The sequence below is a fragment of the Haemaphysalis longicornis genome, unplaced genomic scaffold, assembly GCF_048455015.1.
Source record: "Haemaphysalis longicornis isolate Haplotype H1 unplaced genomic scaffold, Haemaphysalis longicornis Haplotype H1 scaffold_2, whole genome shotgun sequence".
Lineage (NCBI taxonomy): Eukaryota > Metazoa > Arthropoda > Arachnida > Ixodida > Ixodidae > Haemaphysalis > Haemaphysalis longicornis.
The window spans coordinates 223357345-223382386 of NW_027526295.1; the positions used below are offsets into that span (position 1 = coordinate 223357345).

At 47.6% G+C, this 25042-nt stretch overlaps 1 protein-coding gene across 2 annotated transcripts in view; it reads left to right on the forward strand.

Moving 5' to 3' along the window:
• The first annotated feature begins 888 nt into the window (after window positions 1-888).
• LOC144169991 (uncharacterized) overlaps window positions 889-25042 on the forward strand; it is a 190762-nt gene continuing 166608 nt past the window's right edge. Inside the window, exon 1 of one of the 2 annotated variants that reach the window (XM_077699479.1) lies at window positions 889-1089. The gene's annotated coding sequence lies outside the window, so the exon portion shown is untranslated. The remainder of the gene's footprint in view (window positions 1090-25042) is intronic. The other variant, XM_077699478.1, reaches the window with a different exon arrangement.

The window sequence follows — 25042 nt, forward strand, 5'->3', positions numbered from 1 at the left end:
AAACTCGAAAAAACATTACTTGATCGAACATTCCAGGTAAACAATTTTTTTTTAATTCTCTGCCGCGCATTATAAACCAAATGCACTGAGTTGAACGAACTTTTGTTACAGGAAATCTCAGTTGAAACAAACATTTTTTGGGCGCTTTATATCTACCATAATCTGCCAAAATAATCTACAACATATACAGTCTATCAATGACAGAATTGTCTCAATTTCAGGCGGTTATTGACAGGATCATTTCGGTGGCGCAAGTGCTGGCCTTGCTTAAGCATCATTCGGTGTTCTGTCCAACGGCTGCAATTTAAACCTTTCTGCCTAATGTGGTAAACTAACCATTAATTTCAACCTTGCGAATTTACATGGCTTCAATATTTGTCATTTGTGTGTATTATCATGTAACCATATATTCGTCTATCCTTTGCTGAACTAAGAAAACAAATACATAAATAAATATTGACGACGATGACGACGACGACGACGACGACGATGATGATGACGATGATAATAATAATAAATAATTGTAGTATTCTAAAACAAATTTTGTACCAAATTTAGTCAAGCTGGGGGGGGGGGGGGGGGGGCGGAAAAGGGAGAACTAAAGTTTGTGTTTCCTGTGGCATCCACTGGCCGCAGCATAGAGTAAAACCATCACAGCGTGTATTTCAACTATGGATACCCCAATCACCTATTTCGCTGTTTCAGCGCGCGGACAATCGCATAGGTAAGCTAACACCGCCGTGGCCGGCAGCGGGCGACCCAGTTCGCACGGCGACCGCAGTGCGGCGCGGCCATCGCGAGTTTCGCGGCAGCAGAGCATCTGACGAGGAGGAGAGGAGCTATCCGCGTCGCACCCGAGCGCGGAGAGGAAGTTTTTGGCAGCCGCTCCGCGGTTATTCTGCATTTTGCTGCCACTGGTGTCGGTCGGTGGTTCTGCCGCTTCTCCTCCTACCTGTTGCTTGCGCGCGCGCGCGTTTGCCGAAGTTTTCGGATCGGAGCTTCTGTGACGCGCGTCCACCACACGGGTTCATCCGACATCGTCGACTGTCGGAGGCTTTTTCTCTGTTCGTCCGCCGTCTTGGGAATTCGGTGAGTTTTCTTCCGCTTCCAGTTTACATTGTTGGCGGCGGGGAAAGACGTCACCAGAAGAAAGGGGCTGGAAATTACGTTTTGGGGAAGTTTTTGTCATCTACACGCGGGATACGACTGGCAAGCTTTCCCTTTGCTTTTTGAAGAAGTTGTACAATTCGGTGCTTCGAACGGACGTTTAGTCAAGAGCTGTCAGTAACCGATCGCTTCCAGTGTTGTCATTCTCGAATGGATGGCAGAACCTTGACATTCCGCAGCGCATGAATTGCATTTAACCACAACTGCAAAACAATATATCGACCCAACTTAGTCGCTTCCAAGTAGACACTGCGTTTGCGAATTTCATTGCTATTTTTTTTTTTTTTGGGGGGGGGGGGGGGGTACTTAAGGAGGAAGCAAACCATGCCGGAGGATTAAGGCGACAAAAAAAAAAAAATCCGCGCCATCTCCACTAATGTGAAACCTGGGGAGGGGCGAATCGTGCAGTGTGTAAGTGTATTATTGGCGCCTTGACGTTTTGCTAAGGAAGATGAAACCGTTGGGGCGTAGAGGTATACAGTTTTGCTGTAAAAGTCTCTTGTTTTTGAAGCACGAAGCTCTCTAGCGTGAGGCGTAAACGAGTGTCCCGATGTTTTAGTACCATGACCACATGAGACGACGATTACGACGACGACAGGAGACGCCAACAGCCCCAACCCCTCAGGGGCTTCGTCCCTAAAAGTTTGTGTTGGTGCGCATTGGCGAGTGTATTAGGACATAAGAGGGTGAATGACTTCTTGTCTAGGTTAGACTATTTGGACTTAACGATATATCACACGTATTATGCTTTCGTTGTTGTATGCTCGGGCGTTAAACATCTAGATTAGCTCTTCCTTGCGAATAATTTTCTTCCCCAGTTCGCATGAGCATCGGCAGGGGTGTTCAAAAGAGGCACTTGCCCCTCCGCCCCCCCCCCCCCTTCAAAAAAAAAAAAGAAAAGCCACGCCAGAACAATTGCCCCCTTTCCCAAGACAAAATCCTGCCGACGCTTTGGCGAATTCACGAAACTGCTGAAATTAGACAATATGCGCAGGTGTAGGCGCAGTAGAAAGCTTTGGAAAGAGCGCACAAAAAGGAAGTTTAAAGGGGATGAAGACGTCTGCCACGCAGAAAACTTGTTTATATGAGCAAAAAAAGGCCAGCCTACAATAAGCACTGTCTAGCCAGCTTAATTTCCGCGCGTTGAGATTAAGCTGACGCGCCTAGCTCGAAGTCTGAACACATTTCTTTAATATGAAAAATGTGAGGAAAGACAGAACGACGACCCGAATTTTCCAGCGCCAAAGTTTATTTTGTAGTTGCTTGAAAATTTGGATTGAGGTAGTCTACGTCATATGGTAGAAGAAGATCGATTTTGGTGCGCTGTTGAAGCCCGCCGAAGCGAAAGTGAAGGACAACATGTCTGCCAGTGCGTAACTTGGCGGTAAACATCCAGGTACACTCATTCGGCCCTACCACAGACTTTAATGGCCACGTATGGGGAGGGCAGTCACCGGCGTCTCACTTCCTCGTATGCATTGCCTTTTCAAGTGAATCAGCGACTGTTTTCTAGAAACGGATAGATTTCTCTTGCGTATAGCCACGCGGCGTTTATCTTTCTCGGTCCTTCTTTGTATTTACTTCTCTCTCAACGAGTTTTCTTTTTCGTCATTCTTTCGCGTACTAGGTAGACACGCCAGCCTTCGACGTCTGTCTACCGAAGGAACGTTAATCGGTTCGATCCCTTGAGATGCTGTCCGTGATTACTATGCGCCGGCCATTCAAGGCCAACTCCGTCGCGACGAGCCTGTTCTTTTTAGCCTCAAAAGCCGGTAGAATTTGAATGCTTTATCGGTAGTATTTTTTTTTCCTTAGTTTGATATTTCGCATCCGGTTACGACGCGGACGTGGAAAAGTTACCCGATCCGACGTCTTGGTTCTTTCAGCGTTCTTTCTTGGCACCGTATGTTGTTCAGTCGCGTTCAGTGAAGGTTGCGATGAGGTACTTCGAAGAAGGAGCGATGCGTGTCTTTTCCTTTTTTTTTTTTTTCCAACAACATCTCTGGGGTGGTATTCTCGTGTTTTGTCCGTTTTGTTTCCGTTTCAAAAGTGTCCGTTTTGAGCAAGCCCTGATTGGCTAAAAGCAAACACCCGGATCGATGTGATGCCGTGCAAGCACGGCGGAGCTATGAGCGGAGGCTTCTCGAAGCAGACGATTAGGAGCTGACGATTTTTCTTCGCCTATAGCTGTCGGTTTGTTGGTGAAACAATAAACACATAAACGATAGTTTAAAATGGGGTTGAGTCGTTTAAACTGTGTTTAAAATAACAATTGCGGGAAAGTCAATCCAAAACCAACCTACAACTGGAAATGCAGCCTCCCAAATTTTTAACAATATAGCAGGAACGACGACCGACCGGCATGTCAGCGCCTTAAAACGTAGTCCACCGGCAAGATAGGCGAGGGTACGCGCACGCGCAATAACTATCTGTTGTGTGAGCGTCGTCTGCTCCGATGTTCTTCTCAGGGCAACACACCTCCTGTTTTTCTTGTCCTGCAAGGCCATTTCAACTAACCACGGTTCCTTGTGGACAAAGTCATTGGGGCAGGGGTTGTACCACTCTCAAGTAAACAGCGTAGCAGACGACACTCATACAGCAGATGGCCCTACGCGCGTGCGCGTACTCTCGCCAATTTCGCTGCTGAACACCGTAATAAGGCGCTGACATGCCGGTCGGTCGTCGCTCCCGCTATATTAAAAATTTGGGAGGCAGTACGTCACAATAAAACTGACGCAAAAAGGGCGTTTTTGAAACGGACAAACACGAGAATGCCGGCCATGGTCACCGGGCATGAGAAGTTTCATTCTTTTTTTTTTTTTTCTTGATCTAGATTATAATTTTAGTGGCACCTCCGTCACTTCGCTTTTGCGCCCCAAATTACACCGCTCCTGCTTGCAACAGAACCTGCAGCCTCTGAATTAGTATAGCGACGTACCCCGAGTGAGTGACGGGTGACTCGCGAGCTACCGAGGCCATGCTTGCGCCCACAGAGAGAGCCCGCGCGAAACGCAGCCGCGAAGGTTTCCCCGAGGCGTTTCCACGGAGCCGACGAGCGGTTCTGTGAATGTGTCCCTTTGTGTTCTTTGCTTTCCCTGCCCGCCACTTTCGTTTTCCGGGTCCGGTTTCCCCGTTTGCTCGCTCGCGGCGGGATTGTTCTCACCGGGGCTGGCCTGTGGTTGACTGCCCTGTGCACCGGAACAGATACCGTTCCGGTCCATTTATACGAACGGAGATAGCGGCGGTGCCGATGCCCTCTCAGAAGAAGAACGACAAAAATGTGGGTTCCCACCTTTCGCCTCCCCTTTCGAGACAAAAATATATGCAAGGTGTAAATAAACAAGAAAGGCGTTGCATTCTCACGGACAACGCAATTGGAAACTAAGAGAGAAAAGAGAGGTCATCAGTAACGCCAAGGCGCGTATACAGGGGAGCAGAGGGGGAGAAAAAGTAAGGTAAGCAGCAAAGAGGCGTTTCTGCGCAGCGATATAGGAAAGGGCATGCCACAGAAATAACCCCGCTGTCGGGCCCAATTTCCGCAAACGGTTTCCTTGCGCCGAGCGAGAAAGCGAGAGTTTGTGGATGCCGCAACTTCTTACGATGTTTCCTGTTGGCAGGGGGGTTTCACTCGACGTCGGGCCCCGTCCGCGGAGCATACCGCACGGGTGAATGATGTAAAACGAGGAACTGCACGCTGGCAGCGAGACGCGCACCCGTGCGCTTAGTGCTGGGACGCCGTAGGTTGCTTCCGGGCCAGCGAACCACGAGGCGCGCGTAAAAGCTTTCCAACACCACACACGCCCGTCTCACTGCAGGCAGCTCACTCGCTTCGAGGATGCTAGCACTGCGTGTTCGACTAAATTTTCGCCTTTTCGGGCGCATTGCGATAGGATGTGGCATGTCTGCAACGACGTACGAGCCTGCGTTGAGCTTGTGTGTCACGAAATTCCGACGTCACAGGATCACACCCTGCGTATTCCCGTTAGAACAAAGTGGGTGCTTTATTGCAATTCTCTCTTCATTCGAAGTTTTTTATGCGGTCCCCACTGCAGTTACTGAAGGGCGCACTATCCTCGCGTTTAACGAAGTACCGCTTATAACGAAGCCATTTTAATCTCGCGAGGACCTCGCTGTAACGAGAATTTACTGTATCTCGAGCTGAATTCAAGGTAAAACGAATGAAAAAGTCAATTTATCGTTGGATCGGTTTTAAAGAATGAGACACCTCAGCAGATAAAACTTGAATTAAGCGCAACTCCCGAAGTGACTTCATTGCCAACTCCGTGCTCCGTTCAACGATATCCCACCCAATACACTGCTGCTGGCGACGGGCGAACATGGTTCTCCTTGAGAGAGAGAGAGAGAGAGAGAGAGAGAGAGAGAGAGAGAGAGAGAGAGAGAGAGAGAGAGAGAGAGAGAGAGAGAGAGAGAGAGAGAACTTTATTGCGCAACAATGCGTGAGGGGTTCCTCAGTCCAGGAGCCCATGGGCTGTCCAGGCTGCCGTAGCCCTGGTCGCAAGCAGAAGCTGGTCCTCAGGTCAACAGCTGGACAGCAGTATCTCCCACTGCTCAAGGGAAAGGGGCGGGTTCAGGGGCGGAAGGTCTGAATTTTTTGTGCAGTCGAATAATATGTGTGTCAGAGTTCCTGCTTTCTGGCAAAACCTACACTTATCAGAGTACTGTGCAGGAAATAGTAAATGCATACGGACGTCGCTTTAATTAAGCCACAGTATCATCCATTAATAGAAAAAGATTTACTAATGCGCCAGGAGGAGCACAGCTGCGTTTAGGCTGTCAGTTAGCCTTTTTTTTTTCTTTTTGTTTAACCGTCGACATAACGCGTAACATTCGGCGCTTGCTTTTTTTCTGAGCGCAGTTGTTGTTTGCAGTAACTGCGTAATCGGCTCCCCGCTCACTGGCACGACACATACCCCCCACCCCCGTACAAGCCAACAGACCTACACGCACGCAAACAGAAAACGGGTGCTGGAGGTATACCCAGAGAGCGTTACTTTCGCAGTCGCTTTCAATGACGCTGCTCCGCGTAATTGCTCTCAGCAGGAGCTCCGTCTGCTTCCGAGATAGTGCGAATGGGAACTAGCGGTGCGCACTCGCTGGTGCTCCCTCCAGCGCCATCAACCACGAGCAGATGAGAGCCGGCGGGGTGACGCACGCAAGTTGCGTAGGAGGCCATTGTTCCCTGCAAGCTACACACGCCAAGGGGGCACTACGCCGACACGTTCCTGGAGTCAGCTGAAAATATACGGGATTTTTTTTTCTGGACTGGCAGACGCCAGCCGCGGGAGTGGGGGAGCGAAACAATGGTGTGAGGTGTGTGATGAAGGTCACCGTGGCCTGTTCTTACAGTTGCCGCTATTTTTTGTTTGTTTGGAGTCGCATTACAAGAGGGATGAAAGAGAATTAGAATTGCCCACGTTATCGCAATTAAAGCAAATGCAATAGTGAAATATAAGCCGCGTAGCGCACGCGCCTGAAACGAAAAAAAAAAAAACGCAAGCACTGAATGCCGATGCCAGCTGTCATGTTTTCCAATAAGCAATGTATCTGCAATTATCTATGGGTACAGCGCTTACAGGTAGCCTAACTTCATCCTCCCCGCCGCGGTGGCTCAGTGGCTAAGGAAGGCATTGTGCTGCTGAGCACGAGGTCGCGGGTTCGATTCCCGGCCGCGGCGGCCGCTTTTCCGATGGAGGCGAAAGGCGAAAACGCCCGTGTGTACGAGATTTCGGCGCACGTTAAAGATCCCCAGGTGGCCCCCCCTTCCACTCTCCACTACGGCGCGCCTCATCGCCTGCGTTGCGTCGGCACGTCAATCAATCAATCAATCAATCAATCAATCAATCAATCAATCAATCAATCAATCAATCAATCAATCAATCAATCAATCAATCAATCAATCAATCAATCAATCAACTTACTCCTCCTTTGACTTGGCGCCCCGGAGACGACGGCCGGTTAAAGTAGGAGGGATTCAACTCCGGGGTCGACGTCGCTGCGGAGGAATACACAGGCGAGCCTGCCTGAACAGAAATCTATTAGATCCAGTGCAGGAAAGAACGAGACGGAGGAGATAACAAACGCTGCATTCCTCCGTGGTCTCTACTGTGCACCCCTCCCTTTTGCGCTGAAAGTTATGCGACACTGTCATAATACTACTATTGTAATAGTAAGATAACTACGTCGAATTGACAACAGGTGGCCCATGAGGGCAATAGAATGGGCACCGAGAGATGGCACTAGAAGAAGGGGTAGGCCGTTAACTCCATGGAGAGCCGAAAAAAAGGAAAAAATCCCGGGCCATCTCCACTAAAGTGAAAACCTGGGAAGGGGCGAAGCACGCCGTGTGTACGTGTATTCTTGGCGCCTTGGCGTTTTTGCCCATGGAGATGAAAACGTTGTGGATAGGGGTATACAGCTTTGCTTCAAAAGTCGCGTGTCTTTGAAGCACGAGGGGTTAAAAAACAAGTGTCCCAGTGTTCTCTCTTAGTACGCATTTTTGCCCACGGAGATGAAACGTTCTAGCGCGAGGCGTTGGAAAACGAGTGTGCCGGTGTGTTCTTCTAGTGCGCGTTACGTTCTAGCGCCAGGCGTGGGAAAACGAGTGTCCCGGTGTTTCAGTACCGTGACTACGTGAAACGACGATGACGACAGGAGACGCCGACAGCCCGAGCCCCGAAGGGGCTTTGCCCCTAAAAATTCGAAGGCAAAGAAAGGACTCGGGCAGCGTAGGACAGAAGTGGGTCAAAGTCAATGGGAGAGGTCTTCATCCTGCAGTGTCCCTAAATAGGTTGTTGTTGATGATGACAATGATGATGATGATGATGAGTAAGCAGCTCGCCCATTTTTATTATCTGACGGAAAGCCGACAATTCATTTCCGCGTACTCGATGACCTAAGCCCACACGTTTTATCGCGTTATGGCGCGTCCCTTGGCCTTCCCCCGTGTAGGAAGTATTTATCGAGCCCGGCAGCCGTGTGTTATCCATGGAGTCACGGCACCAGCAACATCTCTCCTTTCTTAAGGGATGAAAACAGGCCGACGGACGGGACACAAGAAAGAAGAGGCAAAATATTTTTGTCTTTTTCTAAATAGATGTTTATTCCTCCTCCTCTCTTCTTTCTCGGGTCCCGTTCGTCAGGATGTTTCCATTCCTTCGATCATGTGCCAACCACCCCAAGTTTCAACACTTTTGGGGCTCTCCTTTCCGGCGCTTAATAGGAAAACGCAATAGAGCGGCAACACCCAGAGTATCTCCAATTGCAGGCCTATCATGAACAACGTTAATGGCACTTTGATTATGACCGCCAACCAAATACCGCAATTTTTCTTTGGGTCCGCTCAAAAATGATCTTTAGATCTCGACGTAACCATTTATACACTCGAGGGCAAGGAGCTGGGGCTGGGCGAAAAAGCGGCGTAGTCGTCGGAGTTTTTTTTTTTTTTTTTTTTGTGATGAAATATTTTCGGTACCAAAACGACAGTTGAACGTGAGAATGGCTCGCTGCTCTTCCACGTGTGTGCAAAGTGCATGGTGCTCGTGTGCCTTGCACAGATTGGCGCTTCCAACGCCTATACGTGCCCAATGGAGAGCGCCTTCTCTGGCCATTTAACCGAATAGGACCCCAGATGTAACGCTATACGCGCAGGTTCTTAAAGAAATGCGCGTGCGAGTCGCACAGAACACACCAATACATCACGTGCCCGAATGACCTCAGGCAAAGAAAAATAACCCAAGAAGAAGCAGATGTATGCCTGCATGCCTTGTGTACTAAGTGATTGTTTCCTCGCGTGAGCTCGAATTCTTCGCCCGATGAGTTCCCAGCTGTTGCTGTCTGTCTCCGAGAGCGCGGGCTTTGGCCTTGCGGCAATACTTACTGCCGTAGTTAACTTGAGTGCCCTTCGCCCTGATTTTTTTCCGCTGCGTTGAGGGCCTTATGACTTTTGCTTCGAGCCTGAGTCAATAAACTTGTTGTGAGCAGGTGGGTTCATGACTCACGCAAAAAAAAAAAAAATGGCTCATGGCTATATAGGATACAAGGACTAGGAAAGATGGCATCAAGAAAATGGATAGAGCCATTGCGTTCGCATTCAACCGTGAACTGGATGGCGGGGTGGATGAAATATAGATGCTTTTTCAGTTTGTCAACCGGAGAGGTCTTCACTACCCAAAAACCTTGCATGTCTGTATGTCTTCATATTCTTTACTTGTTTGTACGTCTGTATTGTCTGCATTATTGCCTGTATTCTTGTTACATCTGTGTTATTGATTTGCTTCCCCCTTATGTAATATCCCGCAAGGGGCCCTTAAGGGAACAATAAATGATGATGATGATGATGATGTATAACGACATTTTCAGAGCCTGCATTTATCGTTATTGTTCTTCCTTGGTGAATGGCACCGGGGATTGGCCAAAAAAAAATTTCATTCTGTCTCTAACTTCGTCCTCGTCTGTTTGCGCTGCACTTTCTTTATTTCGTTTTAAACGTTTATCTCCACATGGTTCTCGGCTCACACCATTTTTTTTTTTTTTTGCGTGAGCTCAAAGTGCTCAAGCTTTTACGTTAACGCAGAAAAAGAGAAAAGTATTGAAGATTGGACGTTGGGATCACGGTGAATGGCCCTGAAAACTGCAGTCGCTAATTTGTACCAAGTAAAATCGATTTGAAGCAACAAAATATATATATGCGTATCTATTGCTATCATCCAGTTATCATGTTGCGCGAATCCGACTCGATGTAAAAATAAAATCAACGTTGACAAATGTCAGAAATTGGCATTCAAACAAACAAACAAAAAGATAATAAGCCATGCTCCGTTCTATCATCCGTAGTTCTGCACCTGTCCGAGGTAACGCTTTAGTTCAGGTCGATGTGTTCGCATGCTGTGAAATCTCATTCATCTGTCCTGTCTGAGTGAAATACGGCGTAGAGGCAGGTGTAAGAAGTGAAACCACAGATACTGACCGATAGATAACGGAGACAGATAGAAAAGAGAGGAAAGAATTGACCTCCGTCTAAAGACTACGATGGTTGAAACGCCAAGCTTTCTTACGCGCGATTCAAGTGGCGAAGTTCTAAAGTCAAATGTGTGTATTGGAGTGAACGCTGAGACATGTAGAGATTGAGTTTATTGAATCGAGAAGCTTTCATCATCTACACGTTCCCACTTGCATCAGTGAGACCACCAGTGAGACCACCAGTGAGACCAAGGAAGCTTCAGCAGAACACGCTCTAGGGCAAGTTGGCGCATATTTCCTAAAACTTAGAGCGTGATTTAACAAGGACAACAGACAGACGACAAACACAAACGCTCACTCGCAACTAATTTTATTGGAGACATCGTCTCCTATATATACACAAAACTTCCCGGAGTATAAGCACAAGAACACCACACAAAAAAAGAACAACACTTGATATAGCTGGAATCAGATGGCAGCTTCCAAAAAATGAAATTCACTCGCACGCAGTAACACTGATGCCTCACCGAGACACTGGTCCCCTTTCCTCTTGATGTGAAATGCTTCTAAAAGCTCCCTGGCCATTGTGTTTTCACTTCTGCCTAGAATAGTAATCTTCTCTAGCAAAGGTCTGCATTTGAACTGCAAAGGACTGAATGGGCAGCGTGCACTGATCACAATGCGCTGGTAAATGCGCGCCCGTATTTTTGTCTAGCGACGAATTGTGCTCGCATGCCCTATCATTGCAGCTATCTCGACAGTATTGCTTTTTTTGTGGTGTTCTTGTGCGCTTGCTCCGGGGAGTTTTTGTGTATATATATGAGACGATGGATCCAATAAAACCAGTTGCGAGTGAGCGCTTGTGTTTGTCGTCGTCCTTGTTGATTCGCGCTCTAAGTTTGAACAAGAAAGCTTCGCTTTAAAATTGCGCTTCGTGTCGACCGTGTCAGAATGGCGCAGTCGGATAAACGTCGGCTTCATAACGCGGGGGACGCAGGATAAATTCCGACCACGGAAGCGTGAAGCTCTTGCGTAAATTTGTCTTTTCTGTATAGCGCGTTTTGCCTTGCGCCGGGCGCCATCAATGAGGCATAAGAAAGCATCGCTTTAAAGAACTATTTTGATCAAGCTCCTGGTTGAAGTTACGAAGACGTTACTACAGTGTCAGTGTAGGTCGATTATGAGTTAATAAAGTGGTGACAGCTCTCCACCAACCAACTAGAAGAGCCTGTTTTGCGGATATGGAATTGAGAGACGATCTGAGAACGGTTTGCATATTTGTGCATGTTCATAGTGCGGGGTTCGTTGTTGCGATATTGGTCGCAATTAGAACATTTTGGAGGGCCTGTAAGTTCGGTCATTTAGTGCGCGTCGTGTTGGTAGGGCGTGTGTTTGTGCTCGTCGAATGAGAACAGCTTCAGGACGGGCAAACTTGGAATAGAGAAGGGCGGTCCTTCGATATCTTACGCCTTGTTGGTACCGGCTGCGAGTGTGGTGCCTAGCTTTGCGGGGCAGAAGTGCAGCTTGTTGGGATAGTTGGTACATAATGACGGATGGGAAACCAGCGAAAAAAGGGCGCAACACAGAATGAGAAACGAGACAACACAACGCTGGTCTAGCAACTTAACTTTAATAGAAGAAACCGATACACCCCGTGAACAACAAAGCCAACGCATGCGCCAACCCGTACACCTGATTCGATTAAAAAATGCTAGTTTCACTTAACTTCTTGTGCTTTCGTATAATCAGCGCTCAATTATGTAGGAACCCAATTTCTTTATCGCTGGGGGAAATAGACGGTGCCCTAATGGAGTGCAACCTGCACCCTGGGTAAAACAAGCGAGACCATTGTTTTGAAGTGCCCGGATCATGCATAGCAACTCTGGCTAAGCGGACTTCCCGCTTCCCCTTCATTCCTCCATGACTGGGGGTGCGCGCGGAGTCTAAGGTGCGCGTGACGTGGCTAAGGTGGCTAGAATCTTAACGTGGCGTCTCTTTGGGGTGGGGCATTGTCCGCAGTTCTGTGACGTCAGCACAATTGCGGCATCCTAACTTCCACACACCAGCCAAAAGTGCCGAGTGCAAGCCGGCCGCGAAACGCGGGTGCTTTTTCCTCTACCTTATGGTATACATGCACGTCACGCTTGGACGCCGGCCAACAAAGTTACTTCGCTGTATACACTTAGAAAAAGGGCCACGGCGTATTAATACGAGTACGGCACGGTGGCAAATACAGAACGTTCTTGTTATTCGTGGACCGCCAACGCGGTTTCGATGAATCGGTGTTGGGAACGGGCTGTATGCTGTTGCAATCAGTCTGCACCAAAACTGCCGTAAACAACGATGATTCTAATAGAGGGAAAAGTACGTCTGCGTCGCGATTTTTGTTGCGGCGATAATTCGCGCCGATTTTCTATTCCACTCACGCTCAGGTGTTTGCGCAAGTTTTACGGGATCCGGTACCGCACATGTTCCGTAAGATTGCTATTAGTTGGGTGAAGTGGTTTGCCCACTGCGAAAACATCTTTTGTGGGGTTTTGAACGTTTCATGTTCTGTCACTTCTTCGTATAAATCTCGAGAGAATTATTGCTGATTTATGGTACTGAGGGCTGTTAGGGGGCATCGACTTCTCTATCTTGCTGTGCAGCGTCTGTATAGCCTTTTGTGCTTAGTTGCGTTTAAGACAGTCCTGCAACAAAAGTGAGTTTCTAGGTATTATAAATAAAATAAAACAACAAACTTGTCAGAATACCTTAGAAAACTCGTCGAAGAATAATGAGCTCGAATAAAGTCCGACTACCCATCATTTTTGCCTTAAACAACCTCCACCTGAAGCACGTTGTCTACTTTCGCGGCGTAAACATTTATGAGCTATGTTCTGGTATTGTTTTTTTTAGCAGTGTGTTTAAGAGTGGGTTGCCGCCGCGGTTTTATGCAGGTCGATCCGAGAAAACTTAGGTACATAATGCTCTGCCGCAAACATCAGGCATAATGTGGGAAAGCCAACTTCACAAAAGAGAGTATGACGCGGTAGATAACAAGAAAAGGAAAGTTGTGCAGCACACTTTTAACGCATGAACTCGTCGTCGTCGTTGTTGTTCCTATACGGAACAAGACAATGGCACGTGCAATCCAAGAGTATATGACAGGAGTATCTGACGAGAAATTGGCTGCAAACCTGCCAAGCTGCTACAAGCTGATTTTTGTTTCAATTCGACACCTTTCTGTTTGCATAAAATAAAATGTGCTTATGTCAGTGTATATGCACAAAAACAAGTTTTGTGGCAGCACTAAAGGACATCTCAGTGCTCAAAAACTGATGCTGAGACGCTGTAGTGGATCGGTTCAGACTTACTTAACCGTATTCGTATTTGTAGAGCGTGCCGAAATCTCGACACACGGTTTTTTTTTTCTTCTCTTTTCTATTAGCAAATATTAAAACAGCCGACAATACGAACCCACAATTTTGGTACTCGCGGTCATGAACTTTGTTCAGGTCCACGAGTACCAAGTATTTGCTCTGCATATTACCGACACTTTTTCAGTCATTCGCGCTAGTTTCACACTTATGCGGGGATACATTTTGCTCTGACTGCGACTGCTCGGAGAGAAAAAAAAAAGAATGTATGCTGTCACATAAAACTTACTTTTTGTACAAGGCTACCCGGAAACAAAAAGTGTAAACTGCGCGAAGTACGTACGACCGCAGAGAGAGTAGGTCACAAGGACAGCTGCTATGGAATTCGCCATTGAGAGTCCAGTCCCGGCGGCTGCGTATATGTGTCGCACGCTTGTCCGTAACTGACCTATTTCCGTCCTTTGATTGAGGCGGAACACCGTTGGAGATGTTCACATAAAGTTAGTCAATTCCACGCCTTAGCGCCGAGGAATTCTGGTGACTGCGGCGCCGCTGGGTGCGGCAGCGGGTGGAGTGCTGAGCTCGGAACGACGTGCGCTGAAATCACGTTTTCTATCATTGTCGTCGTCATCCATAATCCTTAGCGACTTTTTATATCTGCTAATATGACTGTAAGCATAAGCCAATCGCCCTCGCTAGGCCTATACGTAGGTTTAACGTACCTATACGTTGAGCTATATGACGGGACAAGCAAGGTTAAACATTGTACGTAAAGCTGCGGGTACCGGTTGAGGACGTCAGAGGTCAAAGCGCGTTTAGGCCTAACACCAGGACGGCACATACCCGCGCTCGCATCGCCAAGCAAGGAGGACATATAGCGGAAACTTAGTTTGCTACTCGCATGATCGCTACTTCTTTAACTGCAGTGCTCAAATTACTCGCGTAGGCCTCAGTGCACGTCTCAAACACACGTTTCTAATTAGAAGGGTGCACAACGCATTCACAAGGTCCGCCTTTAGTGTGACAGAACCACGGAGCTCTTCTATCGCCGCTACTGTTTTCACTGTACATAGAGCCTCTTTGTGTTAGCATACAAAAGAGTCAAAGAGTACGTGGTTTTTCGTTAGCGTCATGTGAAGTTAAAGTTCTTGCGTATGCTGATGACATTGCCTATTTTTGTGTTGACAAGCGTAGTGTTCACGAAGCCCTTGCATTGACTAAGGAGTTTTGTGACGTGTCTGGAGCGGTCATGAATATGGAGAAAACTAAGGGGTTTTGGCTTGGCCTGTGGGGAACCAAACCTTCCAAATTTGCAGGTATTAATTGGGACAGCACACCGCTTGAGTACCTTGGCGTGCCTTTCCACCAAATAAGGAACTCAGGACCACACTGGTCTTCAGCACTCACGCATGTCAAGCGTGCCTCGCAGGCATGGATGGGGCGAGAACTTTCTGTATTTGCCCGTGCGCAAGTCTGCAATGTCTTCTTGGTAGCAAAGCTTGTTTATGTGCTTCAGGTACTGCACTGTGCGCGGGCGAAAGTCCAGGGTCTACACAGAGTGTTTGCTACCTTCGTGTGGGGATCTGAATGGGAGCCAATGCGCAGAGGTAATTTGTTTCTTCCTTTACGGTCTGGTGGTGTTGGGTTAATGCATTTGTTTGTGCACCAACTTGTGTCTCGGTTTTTCTTCTACAAGTCGGCGGAGCATCCATTTTTACGTACTGTAATTCAAGAGCGCATAAGTTACCATTTGCCGTTTCTCCTTGTTTCTACGGGTGAGGTCAACCAAAAGCCGCCATGGGGTTTTCTAAAAGAAGTTGTAGATACTTTTCATTTCCTTACTGCGCGGTTTTCTCTGGAGTACCTGTTTAGTCTTTCAAGGACAGCTATGACGAACACTTTAATTCATAATCTATTCCCCGTGCCTCTTTATCGCCAGCCATACTTGCGGGACCATACGAATAATGTTTTAGACCGTGTCAAGCGGATGTGCGTGCCGCCAAATGCCAAAACGTTTTTCTTTAAGCTTCATTCGCAAACGCTTCAAGTTAAAACATGGCTGCGAGACAAAGGAATGTCGATCCCTTGGTCAGACAATTGCCGCTTGTGCAACCAACCAGAAACTATTGACCACTGTTTTGTGCTGTGCCGTGACGCGGTGTTTTTCTGGGACGTTTTGCAACGGACACTAAAAAAGGGCATTGACATCACGCCATACACCATTCGCTTCTTGCCATTTGAGGACGTTAATCGGGTGCCGTATGACGTTTTTGTGCTCCTAGGTTTGTTTAGCTTGTGGAAGTGCCGCATGACTGATCGGCATGCTGAACCCCCTAGGCGGACCAAGGTCATTTTTCGGGAACAGGCGGCGTTGGTACGGAGCGTTTACGTCGCGCAGAGTGATCCACCAGAGTGGCTGCATCTTTTGGATGCGTGCGTTTGCTTGCCTGAGTTTTGAATTGGTGCCGACCTTTGTTAGACTGACGGGCTTACCATTTTCTGTCTGTTAGTGTTTATATTGTGTGTCAATTGTCTTGGCTGACTTCTCTCTAAAATTTCCATGTATTAAAGAAAAAAAAAAAAAAGAGCTGTCGTGGCGCTGAGGATGCGTGCTCGCCTAACATTCGGGAGGCACTGAGTTCGATTCCCATCCAGGCCAGGATGTGCGCAATTATTTTTCAACTAAGTTACTATGTTTTGTTTACAGAGGCTTCTTTTTACACAAATGTGGCGCCGATCCGAGCATTGTGTGATTTGTTTTAATGTTCTTCGCTCAGTCGGCAACTTTGCCATCTCTCGGTCACGACTAAGACACCCATTTTTGTACCAGGGAGTCATATATAGTAATGCGTTCGCATTTCAAGACAACAAATGTAGATAGCATCAAACTGTATTGCGAACGTCTGCGGCGTCACTGCGTCGTATCTCACTGAAGCCACAGAGAGAACCTCCTCCTCTCAAGCTTTTAGAAATAGGCACAACATCCGCTGACACTTAAATAGCAGCACACCACAATGCAGTCAGAATGGCTCGACAAATTCACTTCTGTCTTCTGTTACGCGGCTGACCGCGCAGCATTTTAACAGCGAAGCTGTTTAAGCGTTCTTCTGCCCGTGCCGATAGTTAACAGAAAACTCCGCTCGGCGAAGTGGAGATGGGGAAAATGCTAGGCGAAGAAGTGTGAGGGAAAGTGGCAAGGAGGCAAGGAGCCCACGAGCAGCTGTTGAGAGTGCGCGCCTTAAGAAAAAAAGAAAAAATGAAAGCTGTTCCACTCAATGTGAAAGCTATCGGAAGTGCAGAGCAGTGATTCGCCATAATAGGCTGTAGCGCCGTTATCCGCTCACGGCTATACCACTCCATGCAACTCAAATTTCCCGCCTTCGCAGTGCTCGCGCGCCCCCTGCCTGAAACTACGCCAGCGGGAGTTGTGTTCTTTTGTGCTTGCTTTTCCTCCCGCACTTTCCGGCGTCGAACCGCCACTTTTCTCGCTTACTATCCTAAAAACCAACTCAGCGAGCGTTCCTAACTAAATGATGCGGGCGCTGCCGGATAATTACGTATGTTTTACCTCACATGTACCTGCCGTTTTCGTTGCGCTAGACAACGGGGAGATGCATGACAAGCGCCAGCGGTTCACGAGTTTCGAACGCTTATGACTATATAAACCGCTTGGCTTTCGAAGCCTCTGTGGGACGCCGCGACGACAGCCGCTACGACGGAACGCCGTAGAGCTCTACTTGGGTCCAGCGGGCGAGCTACGACGTCAAGGCGAGCCCCTAAAGTGCTCTGCACTTAAAACGCTTGCCGTGGTCGGAATCGAACCTAGGTTCCTCACGTTATGAAACCGACGTCCGAATGCGCTATCATCGTGATCGGGGAGGAAAGCAGTTTTTTTTGGGTTCGTAGCGCAGTCGTTGGCTTTGGACTTTGGCTGGGTTGAAGTGGACTTTGGCCTCAGACGACTTTGGCAGTTTGTACTTCGGGCTTGAGTAGGATGGATTGTAAACTTTGATTTAACTCAGTTTGCGCGGAGAAAGCTTCGCTTTTTAACCATATTTCTCTCAACAAAGAGGCAAACGTAAGAAAAGCGAAGTTAAGGCTAGTGAAGACCACCATCTCCGCTCCGCTGTTTTCTCAGTCTTGGCATCTCAAATGCGATAGTGGCCGAATTTTTTCTGCACCTTTTAATTCCACAAGAGCTCCATTCACGGTGGAAATCACTGTTTTTGTTAATATTACGCGCAACTATTAACTTTTGCTTCTAAAACAACGAAAACTGCACCGGCCCGTTAGACAGTTGCTCTACATGACGCTCATGCACGTCATGAAAGAAAAAAAAAAGACACCCTAAACAGATAAGAGACTACAAATGTCAAAACCCCGCAGAAGTTCACGGTACAAACATGTCAGATGAGGCGAGTGACTATTATTTTCTGCTTGTTTTGACACTTTCCGGCGTACCACTTTACCCGTGAGTGCTGCCACAATTCGCTAGCGAGACACTAAACTTCAAAGCAACTGCCCAAATTTGCTGAAAACACAGCAATGAGTCATAGCTTCAAAGTCAAAGCGCAATACTAAATAAGACAAAATTTCGCTGTGACCCTATGAGCACGACAGAAAACATTCCCTGATTGATTGAGTCGACCTTTTAGCGCTCTAGGGCCACAGCAAGAGACCGCTAGTCGTTGGACCGTACATCATTGTGGCATGTACTCGGTTCTTGGCTGATAAAGTAAACAAAAAAAACCATCTGTTATTTTTTTCGTGATGAAACCGGTAAGATTCGATGACAAGTACATTCGTACCCACGCGCGCACAAATACGCTTTTCCTTCACAGGAAAATGAATCGTGATCATGCTCTCTCTCTCTCTCTCTCTCGGAACAGAATGATGACTCTTATCGGCAACGGACTGTCATGCCATTCATCATTACACTCCTGAGCTGGTCATCCCCCGGTTATAGCGAACAGATGGCCTATTAGATTTGTCATTTTGAACTGCCCAGAACTGCTCCAAAACAGCTCCGTATCTTTTTGCCCATAAAATTTATATTGCGAGAGCTGCCCTGGACTGCACCAGAACTACTCCGAACTGTTCCGGAGAGGCAAATAGAAGCAACCAATAGGATAATCACTGACTTGAATGCGTATCGGCGTGCGCACATACGCGTATACATGAATACATTACGGATAAATATTTGTCAGGGGAAATGCATATATCATATTTTATGATGAGGTACTCCGCAGGACTGAGGGTTTGGAGAGGGTCCGCGAGGGAGAAATTCTCTACAAATTGTTGGCGGGTAAATTTTGTTGCCTCTGACCTTTTTCTTGCCTACGTGCATCTACATGTCTCCAAAATCATTTGACAAAACATTCTGAACAACTGCTATTGGCAATGTACTAAGGAACTTGGAAGAACAGCGTTGAAAATTATTTCCTAACCTTTTTTTTTTTTTTTTGTTCGACGTACAGCTGCGGTTCTGTGATGCGCTGGTGCAGATTATTTGGCTGCGGCGACTTCCCTTCCTCTTTCGCCCTTTTCAGACTGATGTCACAACTGTCGCAACAATTTCCATCAGTGACTGTCTGAACATAGCATTACACTGCCGCCATCACGAACTCTCCCAGACGGCATATTGTGGTTGATTTAGTGTATGTGCGCTACAAATCCTGTGCGTGTACTATGAAACCTATATGGCAGCGTTGCTTGCACACCCACCCTAGCGGCACGCACCCGCTGAAATGCTTTGGACAACGCTTTATAGAACTGCTAACCAACTCAATTTCAGTGAGTCAACAGGTACAGTCAGTCACTCAATAAGCACTCAGTAGATTAGTGCCCGAGAAACATAGGAGGCTCGGTCACTGGAAATCTGTGCGCGTATACTCTGTGAAGCCTAGCATATATACGAACACGCAGAGGTGATATATTGGACGACGCTTTATAGGCCTGGATTTATGCTCTGTCTGGCACCCGCATGTTAAAGGAGAGCGAGAAAGAACTTTATTTGAGCCCGTACTGCTAGATGAAAGGAGGCGAGAGGGAGCTCGATGCCACCTGGCCTCCAACTTATAATAGATGATGACCCCGGGCCCGTGCGCTCTTGCACCATTTTCCCCAAGTAGGACAGTTACGCTGTTGCTGTGAGTCGGGCTGAGAGATAAGCAGGACGGAAAGGGAACGAGCCAGGTTTTTTGGGCCAACTTAATGACTGAAACGAACATAACGTAACTCTAACAAATTACGAATCATGTCGAAGGAATTACTGGATTACGTTGTCGCGACAGCTGCGGGAGTGTTAAACTTTATTCAGCGTAACTTGACATGTTCGCAGCAACGATTTAAAGAATGTGCGTATTTGACGTGTGTAGGATCAGTTTTAGAATACGCCTGCGCAGTCTGGGATGCGGCGAAGGTAACTCTCAGTGATAAGATAGGAAAAACGCAGAACAGGGTGGCAGGGTTCGTCCTGGAACGGTACCAATGGCGGGAAGGTTGTACCGCTATGAAAAAAGAATTGAACTGGGCGTTGCTTTCATCGCGTCGAATAAAACTGCGATTAAAACTTGTATGTTTAATATACAACAATAAAACTGGAATTAGCAAAGATACTTATTTACAGACCCCATGTTATGTGTCAGATCGCATTTATCATTCTTTTAAACTCAGGGAATACCGTCCAAGGACTACAATTATTGCCAATTCCTTTTTTTTGTGTGTGTGAAATCGATACATGAGTGGAATGGGCTCTCAAATGTACAAGTGCCTGCTGTGAATGAATGAAAACATTTTTTTTTTTCGAATCTGAACACCCTGCTATAATGCTTTGGGGCGCTGCAAGTGTACGTTGAATAATTTGCATCAGAAAGTCCCATATTTTTTTTCTTCGGTATGCGTATATGCTTGACGGCCGAAGCGGGATTAGATGTTCTACTAGTGAAATTAAACAGGTGTCTGAGAAAGAAATTCGATAACTAATATGAGGCGTAAAGGGTTGAAGGCGCACTGTTCTTAAAGTCCCATGTAACATGCGTCGCAAATTAAGTACGGAAATCGAACGCGTGACCCCGTGCGTAGCTGCCCGGCATCTTACCCAATCCGCCGCCACGGTGTGTGTGATTTTAAGTAAGCTGTAAGAGTATCGCTGAATCAGATTGTTTATTCCCTTAGTTTAAAAAAAAAAAACAATCAGAACGCGCATATTCACATTTTGTGTGTTTCAATGTATACGTTTGTTCTCCTATCGTAAAAAAAATTGAGCTGGCGGTTCCCGTATCGATTGATAGAAGCGTATTTATGCAAAGAAGCGTCGTCTGTTCCTGACTTCAGGCTCCAAACCGAAGTCTGGTATGTGTTGAAGGCATTTTTCCTTTCAAATGAGCGCGCCAAAATGCCCCGTGCTTGACCGGGCCGGGCGAGCCGCGATCACCGCGCAAAGCGTGAAGGTGGTGGCTACAATGGCTGTAGCGGCTGCTCGTGCCGGAGGCGGCGACGGATAATACGGAAAGTAACAAGCAGTTCAAGGGCTCGTGTGAGGTCGTTTACTTTCTACGTGTACACCAGGCGTAACTGCCGCAAAACTAGAGACGAAGAAGAGAGAAGGCGGCAGAAACGCGCATCATGGCGGCAAGGGGGAAGCAACAAGGAGTGACGCGCGCGTCGATCAGTTCTCAGAAGGTCGTTGCACGACGCGTGGCACACAATGGGCCTCTGAGGCTCCCGGCGTGGACGGAAAGGGCAGGGAGGCGGCGCTCGCACGTTCAGCAAGGCTTAGCTGATTGCGTGTTTCAAAATTTTGAGATTAACGCAGAGCGAGAGAGATAATAAACGTTTATTGTAATCAGCATGGAAGGCGCTGAAATCTCGACGTCGACGGGCATTTTCGCTTTTCGCCTCCATCTGAAAATCAGCCACCGCGGCTGGGATCGAACCCACGTCCTTGGGCTCAGCAGCAGCCACTGAGCCACCGCGGCGAATACCGGTTACGTGTATGCAATACTCATTACAAATAGAAATAAAAAAAAACAAATGATTTCTGCTGGAATTACCTTGTTTGTAAATGTAATTGTATGTATAGTAAATGTAATTGTAAATGTATAGTTATCATTTATTTTCGTATAACTGTGATCGAATATTACGGTAGGATATTATGCCACCTCTCATAGGTCACAAACACTCTCACACACCCCACTCACCATTCACGAGTGAGTGGTGAGTAAGCCTCGCAATCGTTTTCGACTGGTGACTTCGAATGCGAATAAGTGCGATCCCCACTCGCAGTGAGCCCCACTCACTATTTGCGACTGTGCGCACCACTCGCGTCGAGCCCCACTCAAAACTCGCGAGTGCAAGTGCACTCACCACTCGCGAGCGGTGAGCCTCATTCGCCACTCGCGAGCTCTGAGCCCCGCTCACCACTCACGAGCGCACTCGCGGGATTTGCGGGGCTTACCGGGGTGAGCGCCGATATTGCGCTTGTACTGCTTTTGGCTATTCCTCTCTTCGTCGCATGCAGGAGCCGCTAGCTGTGATGGTTGTTAATGGCGCGATTGCTTTTAGATTCGGATATACGTCGTCACTGCCCTCCTGATATGGGGCACCACCGAATTAGCTCTCTGGTGACGTGTGTATTTAGCAATCTGATTTGGATGGACTTCCGACGCCGTGATGCCCTAGCACTGTTTTGTTTCATGACTCATGGAGGGTATGCTGGCACACTCGCGCGCGAGAGATGACGACGGGTGATGAGCGCGAGTGAGTGCGAGTGGTGACGGCGAGGAGTGAGCGTGAGTGAGTATACGAGTTGTGAGAAAGAGTGATGAATGTGAGCGCGAGTGAACGTGGACGCGAGTAAGTGCGGGTGGTCACAGCGAGGGGTGAGCGGGGTGTGAGTGGTGAGGGCGACTGGTTAGCGCGAGTGTGAGTGAGTGCGAGAGGAAAAATATATTTTTCTTTGTGAGTGTGTGTGAGTGGAGTCGAGTTCGCCGAGGTATGTTCTGGAGCCACAACAATAGAAAACGGTGCGGTGTTTGCGGACTCAGGTGCGAAAAATGTCAGCTTAGTTTAAACGAAGCTGGTTTTGTCACGCGCCTAAATGTTCTTACTGGATAGATAGAAGAAATACAGGAAGTACTACCTTACCAAATCAAAAAAAAAAAAAAAAAGAAACAGTTCATTCATCGGCGTAGAGTGAGTCCAAAAACTCCGAATGCAGACACAAAGACGAGAAACGATAGCGTCAGTCGCGTCCCTACTTTTCCTATGCACTGTTTATTCAGCGCTGGCATTTGTTGGGTACTATGAAACACCATCCGCAATTTTATTGAAATGGGAAAATTTCAGCCTGTGGAGAATGTAGAGAAACATGCGAAATTGACGATACTGTAGTAAGGGCTTAAGGAAGGTACCAAAACGCTGATAAGAAGGAGGGGATGACATGTTTTTTTTAATCCCCCTTTTCCTTACGTCAATTTAAAATGCGGTCGTCGCAACCGACAGAAAACTAGGGGAGAGTGGAACGAGGGGTCGAAGCCCACGGGACAAATAATGGACAGACTTTTGTAATCCGGCCTATTAATGCATTCATGTATTTTCGCATTGTATTTAAGGAACAAAAAGAAAATACCGAGTTACCTGTGGGGCAGTACCCCACTGCGTTCAGGTCTGGTGATATGTCTGATAACAACTAACGCGCAGCGTTGTTTGCAAGCGTTTGTTTGTTTAATTATTTCATGACTTGGGGGAAAAGAGGGGGGGGGGGGGGGGTGATTGCGTTTGAGCGGAGCCTGTGTAAGCACTTGCTTAATTTCTCTATTTCATGAGGAGGGGGGGGGGGGGTGATAGTGTGAATCTGAGCAGTTGCGAAAATGAAGAGGTAAGCCCACGCGAGCGTGAATAATCGTCCCGTGGTCGAACTAACGGAGCAGCGACGTGCTGCGGTTCCTGACACGTGTGTACCTGACACGCGAGTAAGAGAAATAGGAAGCGACGGCACAGTCGATTCCCCCGATCTCCGATCTGCTTCACTTCCGCACGGCGTACACGATACGTACCACGGGTACCTCGGGCAGCGGGCCATTGTTCGTGCACCGAACAAGATACCATGAACGTCCTGCCATTTAACGCAGGGAGCGACCAGAGTGCCACAAGGGTGTGTTACACGATTATTTCATGTCTCGTGTGGCGTTTCATGGTTGCGTATCAGAGTGCACTTGCACGTGCAGAGCGCGTGCAACGACGTGAGCCAATCTGCGTAGTATTTCGGGCTTTGTTGAAGCAAAAATAAAAAAATAAAAATCGGTATTTGATCACATACAGTTGAACACTTAATATAACGAAACCGTTTTATTCGTATTTCGCTGTATTCAAGCTTTTTGGGGGTCATAACTGCTGTGCAGGAAGATAAAACTTCCCCCGCTTTTACGAAGTACCGCTTAAAACGAAGTCAGTTTTCTCTCCCGGGGACGTTTTTATAACGAGGGCTTATGCGGTGCATCTAAACTGTAAGGCATCGCAGGAGTCCTTTGAATTAAAGCACTTGAGTTTGAAAAATTAAAGCTACCTGGAGAGAAAAAAAAACTTCTTTATTTGCAGAGCCTTGTGGGAGTGGAGCCTTGTTCCTGATTGCGTACAGAATTTGCATTGGCTTCGTGTTGGTTTGGGAACATAAGGTGCATCAGTGTTGGATGGGGAATCAGTGTTGGATGGGGATACGTGTTTGCACAAGTCTGAGCGTAGTTTCTTGTGTCCTTGTTAATTGTGGGTGAGGCAACGGAAGTGTTCTGCGACCGAGTCTGTATAGTGCTCTGTAATTTCCTGGTAGGTAGTGAGGGGCGTAGGTTCAGGTCGGGAGTTGATATCGGCAGCGCTGATTTCTTTATTAAGAATAAGCAATCTCCTGTCGCCCTTTTACAGCCGAAAGTGAAGCGACTCGTTTTAAAAAAAAGAACAAAAGAAAAACACAATGTGAATCTCACTTTTTTCTCTTTCCTGGTAAGCCGGTCACGTGTCGGCTACCGCTTGAGGAAGGAAAACTCAATTAGCATGCTGCAGACACGGATGTGGTAACCTGGCGCGCGCACGCAATCCCTCAGGCATAAGCGCCCCGCGTGTGGCAATGGCGGCCGTTGCAACACTACGTCGAAAGCGCTAAAGCAAGTCGTCGACCGTGTACCCCAAGGCTTGAATAAGGAGGGCGTTCAGGGTTCTCGTCTACCAAGTCACGTGGTATGTGTTCGAAGGACACGCGAACGCCACTTTGCATACACTTTACTCGCACCTTTGAGCCATCTGCGGGTCACATGTCGCTTCAAAGGATACGAGTCGTTTATCTGCAAATTCCAATGCTTCGTCGAGCGGGGTCTTCGGGAGTTGAAGGACGTCACCCTGAGTCTCGATCTTTTTTCATACACACACGCACGCACGCACGCACGCACGCATGCACGCAGACGTAAGTGTAATCTTAATTTGCATTTCAGCGTGCCATCGTAAGCCCAACTTTGCTCCCAACGCCGTGTTTGTTCGGACCCTCC